This window comes from Hibiscus syriacus, unplaced genomic scaffold, assembly GCF_006381635.1.
Source record: "Hibiscus syriacus cultivar Baekdansim isolate YM2019G1 unplaced genomic scaffold, ASM638163v2 tig00110007_pilon, whole genome shotgun sequence".
Taxonomy (NCBI): Eukaryota; Viridiplantae; Streptophyta; class Magnoliopsida; order Malvales; family Malvaceae; genus Hibiscus; species Hibiscus syriacus.
The window spans coordinates 999,188-1,006,735 of record NW_024062559.1 but is presented as its reverse complement, the minus strand read 5'-3'; the positions used below and the strand labels follow the sequence as shown (position 1 = coordinate 1,006,735).

The window sequence follows — 7,548 nt, the reverse complement described above, 5'->3', positions numbered from 1 at the left end:
TAATTTCCAAAATTTAATTTCCAGCCCAATACCTAAACAATGTCATGTTTACCATTTAATCCACTAATTTTCTCAATGTTTACCGTTTAGCACTCAAACTTTGTCAACTTTCCAAAATTGCTAAATTTCACATTCTAACTTCAATTTTAGCCTTGAAATAGTAATTTCCATCATATCACAACCACTATTGAACAATTATATAACAACCCATAACTTTTTCATAATTATCAATTTGGTCTCCCAACTTTCACAAAATTACATATTAGCCCAAACATTTTTAAGGCATGTATAACCTTCCAAATATCATTTCTAAGCCATGGTAATTTTTCTATAATTTTTTCCCATCATCTTCCTCAAGGCCTAATGGTTTATGTACCCAATACTAGGGTTTTTATGATTTTCACTTGATTCAAGCATGAAACCAACCTATATTCAACACTTCAAGACCTTTAGAATAAAATCCCTAACTTAATTTCATTAAAATAAATCTTTCCCCTAAATCTAGGGTTTGGTCGAAATCAACATAGGCTTATATAGCCACGTAAAAGTGATTTTAATCAACAATCATGCTTGTATATGATTCTACAACCTCAAATACATCAAAATTCTTCATCAATTTCAGAAACCCTAATATGAAAACAAACCCTAAAATTTGGGATCTTTCAACACAAACCAAATTAGCAAGCAATAATGGTACCAAATGACAACGTTTTTCGAATAAAACAATTTTCTATTTCACGGCATGATCCAAAATCCAAAGGAAATTGCTCAAAAATTGAAAAGAAATTTTTGCTTACCTTAGGTCATGGGGTGCACGAAATGGAGCTGAAAATGACCTAAGTTTCATGAAAATGTAATGTAATTTCATGTTAATTTAACCTTTATTTAGGATTAAATGAATAAAATATTCATTTAATGAGAAATGTTCATTTTGCCATTAATGAAACTTGATATTTACAATAATACCAAGCCAATAACCTTATCATCTTTCCAAAGTCAAAGATGAACAAAATATTTTACCCTTTTCCAATTTTACCAAGCAACTTTCCAAAAATCGGAAACTTGCCACTTTAATCAAATGATCCAAATTAAACATGGAAATAAATCTTAAATTCAATGGTTTATATTATTTTTCATCATTTTAAAATTTGGAAATAATATTTTTCAAGCATAATTTAGCATCCTTCAAATTTTCTCTAAATTTCTATTCAATGTGATTTACCGATTTCTAACCAGACTTTAACCCTTTCTAATTTTCAACATAAATTTCGAATCATGAATCTAATTTCAATAAAACCCCAGTCTCAAAAGTAAACTATCGATTTTTGGAATAATTTTTTTGGGGAAAATTACCACTTATGTCCCTAAACTTTTCTCAATTTTAAACTTTAGTCACTAAACTTTCAAAACTTACATTTTGGTCACTAACAAAAATTTAGAGTACAACTCTCCCCCTTAAGAAAAATTCATCCTCAAATTTTAGTACGTACTTGATGTGAAGAGGTGTGGATACTGTCTTTTCATGTCCTCTTCTCTTTCCCCGATCGCTTACTCGACTTTAAGATTCCGCCAAAGAACTTTAACCAAATGAATCATCTTGTCCTAAAGTTCTTTGACTTCTCAAGCCAAAATATCAATTGGTTCCTCTTCGTAGGTCAAATCTGGTTGAATCTTTATATTCTTCGGTGTGATAATGTGTGAGGGATCTGATTGATACTTCCTGAGTATCGACACATGAAAAACATTATGGATCGTGTTCATTTCGAGAAGAAAAGCTAATTGGTAAGCTACTGGTCCGAATCTTTTCAAAATCTCATAAGTTTTAATAAATCTCGAACTCAGTTTTCCTTTGCGTCCAAACCGCAATACTTTTTTCCAAGGCGATACCTTGAGAAATACCTTATCACCCACTTGATATTCAATCTCTTATCTCTTTAGATCAACATAAGACTTTAGTCGAACGAAAGCTATCTTGAGATTATCTTGAATGGTCCCCACTTTATCTTTCGTTTCCTTCATTAGGTTAGGGCCAACTAGATCTCAATCTTTCAGCTCGAACCATCTTGTTCGACACTTCCTCCCATACAAGGCTTCATACGGAACCATCTTGTTACTCGATTGATAGTTGTTATTATAAGAAAATTCTTCTAAAGGTAAATATTTTTCTAATGATCCCTTGAATTCGATCACACACGCCCTTAGCATATCATCCAATATCTGAATAGCTCTGACTAACCTTGGATCTCTGTCAGATACTATCGATATAAGCACTCCATGCAGCCGAACTATCTCTTTTGCATACAACTCAACATACATATCCATCGAATAATCTGTCCGTACTAGAATAAAGTGAGCTATCTTGGTCAATCTATCAACAATCACCCATGTTGAGTCTTTCTTGCTGGGTATCAAATGCAACCCTGTAACAAAGTCCATAGTGACTCGTTTCCTTTTCCATTTAGGATTCGAGATCGGTTTCAACAATCCAAAAGGCACTTGATGTTCATCTTTTACCTATTGGTACGTTAGACACTTTGCCACAAATTCCATGATGGATCTTTTCAAACCAGGCCACCAAACTGACTCTTTAAATCTTGGTACATCTTATTTCCACCTGGATGCAGAGTCAACAGACTATAATGCCTTAAAAAGAATATATTTCTTTAGTTCTTCATCATCGGGAATACATAGTCTCCCACGATAGTACAAACATCCTTCGTACCTGACCTCAAGCCATTCTCTACTTGTGCAATTCTTAGCAGGCAATTTTCCAAAAAATCGCAATCTTGCCACTTTAATCCCGCAATCCAAATTAAACATGGAAATAAATCTTAAATCCAATAGTTTATATTATTTTCCATCATTTTAAAATGTGGAAATAATATTTTCATGCATAATTTAGCATCCTTCAAATTTTCTCAAAATATATATTCAATCCGATTTACCGATTTCTAACCAGACTTTAACCCTTTCTAGTTTTCAACATAAATTTCGGATCAAGAATTTATTTTAATAAAGCCCCACTCTAAAAAGTAAAATATCTATTTATGAATAATAAATATTTTTGGAAAAATTACCACTTAGATCCTTGAACTTTTCCCAATTTTATACTTTGACCACTAAACTTTTAAAACTTGTCCTTTGGTCACTAACCAAAATTTAAGATATTACATTATTTGTGCAGTTGAAGAAGGTATTAGTAAAATGCGTATCAACAAGTTGAAAACGGATTATTCTATCAAATGTTAGGGTCCTTTTTGCCCTAAAATGAAACATTGGAGCCAAAATGCTCCAAAAATATAATAAGGGCCAAAATGACTATTTTAATAAACGTTAGGGGATATATGTCCGAGACTCATTCTTCTATTCCATACTTCAAGTATGGTACATGAATGTTATGAAAAGGAAATGAAGAGACCAAGCACCATAGGAGGAGGAGGGCTCACCGGGTAAACAACCTCTCATCCAACACCTACTGTAACCAATGAGCAATGCCATTGAAAGTGGAGATTTAAAAGGAACCAAAAGAATATACAAGGAGGTGTGAAAGATACATAAATGGAAGAATGCTTATTGTGCAGCTTAGCTTTGGCAGTAGTGAAGTTAGTCAAAGCTTGATGAACGGCTCCATCGACCCTTGAGATATTCCTCTGACGACAAGGATTGCTCGTAGCTGCTCATGGAGACCGAGTCTTCCTCCACATCCAGCAATGCTAGATTGAGATGAGATTGAAGGTTTGACCGAGGATAAGCGTCATCGTCCAATGTATCACATCCTTCCGAGGCATTCACTTCTAGTCTTGCCCACTTAATCACATCAGCATCACCTTGTAGAAGCTTAACAACCTTTGGCAATCACATAAAGCAAAATTATCCATTTTCACAGCCATGTTCTGTTAGAATTATTCAACAACCCCTGAAAGATCGAAGGTGACTTACAACGCTCATTTGAGGCCTAGCCCGAGGGGCACGCCTATACAAAGTACGGCAGCAAGAACCATCCTCCCCATCTGGTCACTATCATAGCAATCAGCCAAGCTTGGGTCTAATAATTGGGAAAACTTCCACCACTTAATATGGGCTTTGCCTGGACATGGTCAATGTTTTTATGTTAGATACGAAATTAAAAGATGGATTAAAGAAATGATACTAGTCAAATGGCATGAGAAAAAGGGACTTACCCACATGACCAAACTCTCTTGGCCTTTCGGACAGTCATTGCTTATTGGTTTTCTTCCTGAAAGTAGCTCAAGCAGCACGACCCCAAATGCATAAACATCAATTTTTTCGTTTAATTTACCATACATGAAGTACTCAGGAGCCAAATATCTGGAACAAATGGTAAAATCTTCATTTATAATTGGTTTAGGTAATGGATGAAGCAACAGTCAAATCCTCGGCTAGTCGATATTTGATAGTTTCCCCCTCAACGGTAAGTAATCTTAGGGGATCTTTGCATGTTTGTTCCTTATATTACCCTTTGAAATAAATGAATACAATTAGAAACTAGCAAGGTAGATCATCTTGAAGTGAAAATTACATACCCAAAGGTCCCTGCAACATCAGTGCAGGTTATATGTGAAGAAGTGGTTGATGACCATTTCGCAAGTCCGAAATCCGAGAGCTGCATAAACCAGGAAAAGGAAATAAACATGGAAATTTAATTCTCGAATTCAAAACCAAAATAAAAATATATGTATTAGGAAATCAAAAACCGAAAGAAACCTGAGGCTCAAAATCATCAGACAGTAATATGTTTGAAGATTTCACATCCCTGTGGATCACGGCGTGGTCACTGTTAGTATGCAGATAATCTAGGGCCTCTGCCACCCCAACTGCAACTTTGTATCTTTCATTCCAACCAAATTCATTAGGATCCTTCTTATTACCTGAATTATCAATAAGCAACCTCAGAAACTAGTTTCTGATAGCAAACAACATAATAAAAAGATCTGAATCTTTTTTTTGATATGAGATACGTACCATGAAGGTTTTCTTCAAGGCTTCCTCTTGATAAGAAATCATAAACCAAGAGAAGATTGTTATCCTCATAGCAGAATCCCAAGAGGGAAATAATGTTCTTATGATGCAATGTGGTAATAATCTCAATTTCTAGAACAAACTCCTTCAATACTTCATCAGAAGGCTTTAGGATTTTCACCGCGAGTTCCATGTCATCTCGGAGGCAACCCTTATAGACCCGACTACTTCCTCCTCTACCAACCAAATTATCTGCAAAAGAAACAGGAAATAAAGAAGTTTTTCAAGAACTGTTGCAGAGAGGAATGATGAGTTTAAAACATACTAGCCAAGAAATTTGATGTTGCTGAAAAGAATATTTCTCATGAAGACCCTCCAATTCTTTTGGCAGATTTATTGAGTTATCAACAGGAGAAAGCGGAGCAATGGCATTCTCTTTACCAAATGGAACAATTGCACTGCTTTCACCATCGAAATTAGAGGCCTTAAATTCAGTTTGATCACGCCCTTCTTCTTTCTGATCTGAATTGATTGTCAAAAGAATATGTCTAGAGGGCAACCGCATCACCATGAACCACTGATATTTGCCTCAAGGAAGACCGGTCAGGAACTTGTTGTCGATCTGATAAAACCGCACGGCGAAGTAAAGGCCAACCAGGTCTGATTTCAGGCAGTTGTTTGATCAACATGGAAATCAACTTGATGCAGCCTCAGCCTTTTGCACTGGCACTATAGCCAAGCATTTCTCTCCATTAGCATCATCACCACAAATTGACTCGTTTGCAGACTGGTGGCAAAAATCATTCAGCAAAAACTTATTTCCAGATCCACAAACCGTGCAATTTCGCTTTCCATCATTCTCGAGGTTACCCAAACCGGATTTGAAGAAGGCCTCGTGGAACCTTTTATCCTTAGTTCCTTCAGAATTCATTTTGTTCTCGGCATTGGCAATCCCTTCACTTTGTACTTTTGAATTCTTGTTCAATGTTATCATTCGGTGAAGCACATTAAGCAAGCTATTTCTTTTCTGATCTTCATTTCCTAAGATAAAGCACAGAACAAAGATTTTACTTAAAATCCACGAAAATATTATATTGAAATCCAAGAAGTTGACAGGAAAAACAAAATCTTTACCTTGATAACCAAAGGTGGACCCTGGAGAGCCCTCTCTGTGGAACACAACTTTGCCATTATTAACAGCAATAACAGAACAGTTCTTGGTTAGTTTCTTAGCACAGTACTTAGCTACCGATGTCGATGACCGGATTTTATGGATTTTGGCAGCAGTTCCAACTATAAGCTTTGTTGCAGAATAAGATTTTGCTTCTCTCGCTAAAATTTTGGAAATTGAAGAACCTCTGCTTATCTTAAGTTTGAGATCAACCTGCAAGATGATTACCCAAAACCAAAATCTTTCCTAAGTCTTCAATTTGATATGGGAAATGTTTAATCAGTTGTTCTTTGCAATGTAGATATAGTTAAATTGAGCATGCAGTGAAAAATCAACTTTCCCATTACTGATTTTCCTTCATTTTCCCATTGTCCAAACAGAAATGACGGGGAGAGAGAGAGAGAGAAACATATTTATCATGGAAAAAAGTAAACAACTGTAAAAAAAACAAGCGGAGAAAGAATAAAGGAGATCGTGAAACTAAACCTGTTTCAAATTGCAGAAGCCTTCATAAACAGCAAGAACAGAGTCGAACGCTTTGACAAGCGATAAAAATGAAGATTTTCCATCTCGATCCACAATTTCTACACACACACACACACACAATCCCACTTTAATAAACAAGTGAAAAAAATCAAACCCCAAAATATTTTCCAAAGGAAAATGAAATCCGAAAACATGAAAAAGAAAATGGAACACCAAAACTTTCCACTGACCATTGCTACCAAAACATGAAGAGCAATCACACAGTCACCAGGCTGAGCCACCTTAACTAAAGCCCATGTCAAAAGCTCTCTACTTGATGAATCAAACTTTACCCCTACAACCACCGTCCCTCCTCTACCATCACCACCACCACAAGCAACCGTGTCTTTGTCCCCAACAAAGCCATTTTGTACCATTTTCATTTCAGCCTCAGTTTCAGAGCAGCTCTTCTTCCTTGTCTTCACCAGAGTTCAGGCTCATGTTACTGCTTATATATATGAAGGCAAGTATTAGATTCTCAGGGAAGATAGAAGAGAGGCAGTGCTTATGTGCGGTTTTTTAGGCTTAACCGTCAGTTTGGTTGCTTTTCAAGCTCGCTAACCAGACTAGAGAGAGACGGAGGGAGGATTTTTTTTTTTTTTTTATAAACACAAGCCAAGTTTGTACAAGATGGAATTAATAATTTATTAAACATTTGATTTGCTTATTTTAACTTTCCTTAATTGGTTATTAATAAATGGTTTAACCTTATAAAATATAGATTATTAAATATTGATAAATCCAATAAGGGTAAAATATACATAAATGGTCTCCTGATTATAATGTATTGTTTTATTAAGTCTTTTAATTATTACAAGATATAAAATTGACCCTCGATGGTAGAGAGTTGATTTGTTGAATCATTCAATTAT

At 35.4% G+C, this 7,548-nt stretch overlaps 1 pseudogene; it reads right to left on the bottom strand.

Moving 5' to 3' along the window:
- Positions 1-3,450: 3,450 nt before the first annotated feature.
- Positions 3,451-7,274, bottom strand: LOC120212229 (annotated as a pseudogene).
- Positions 7,275-7,548: the final 274 nt, after the last annotated feature.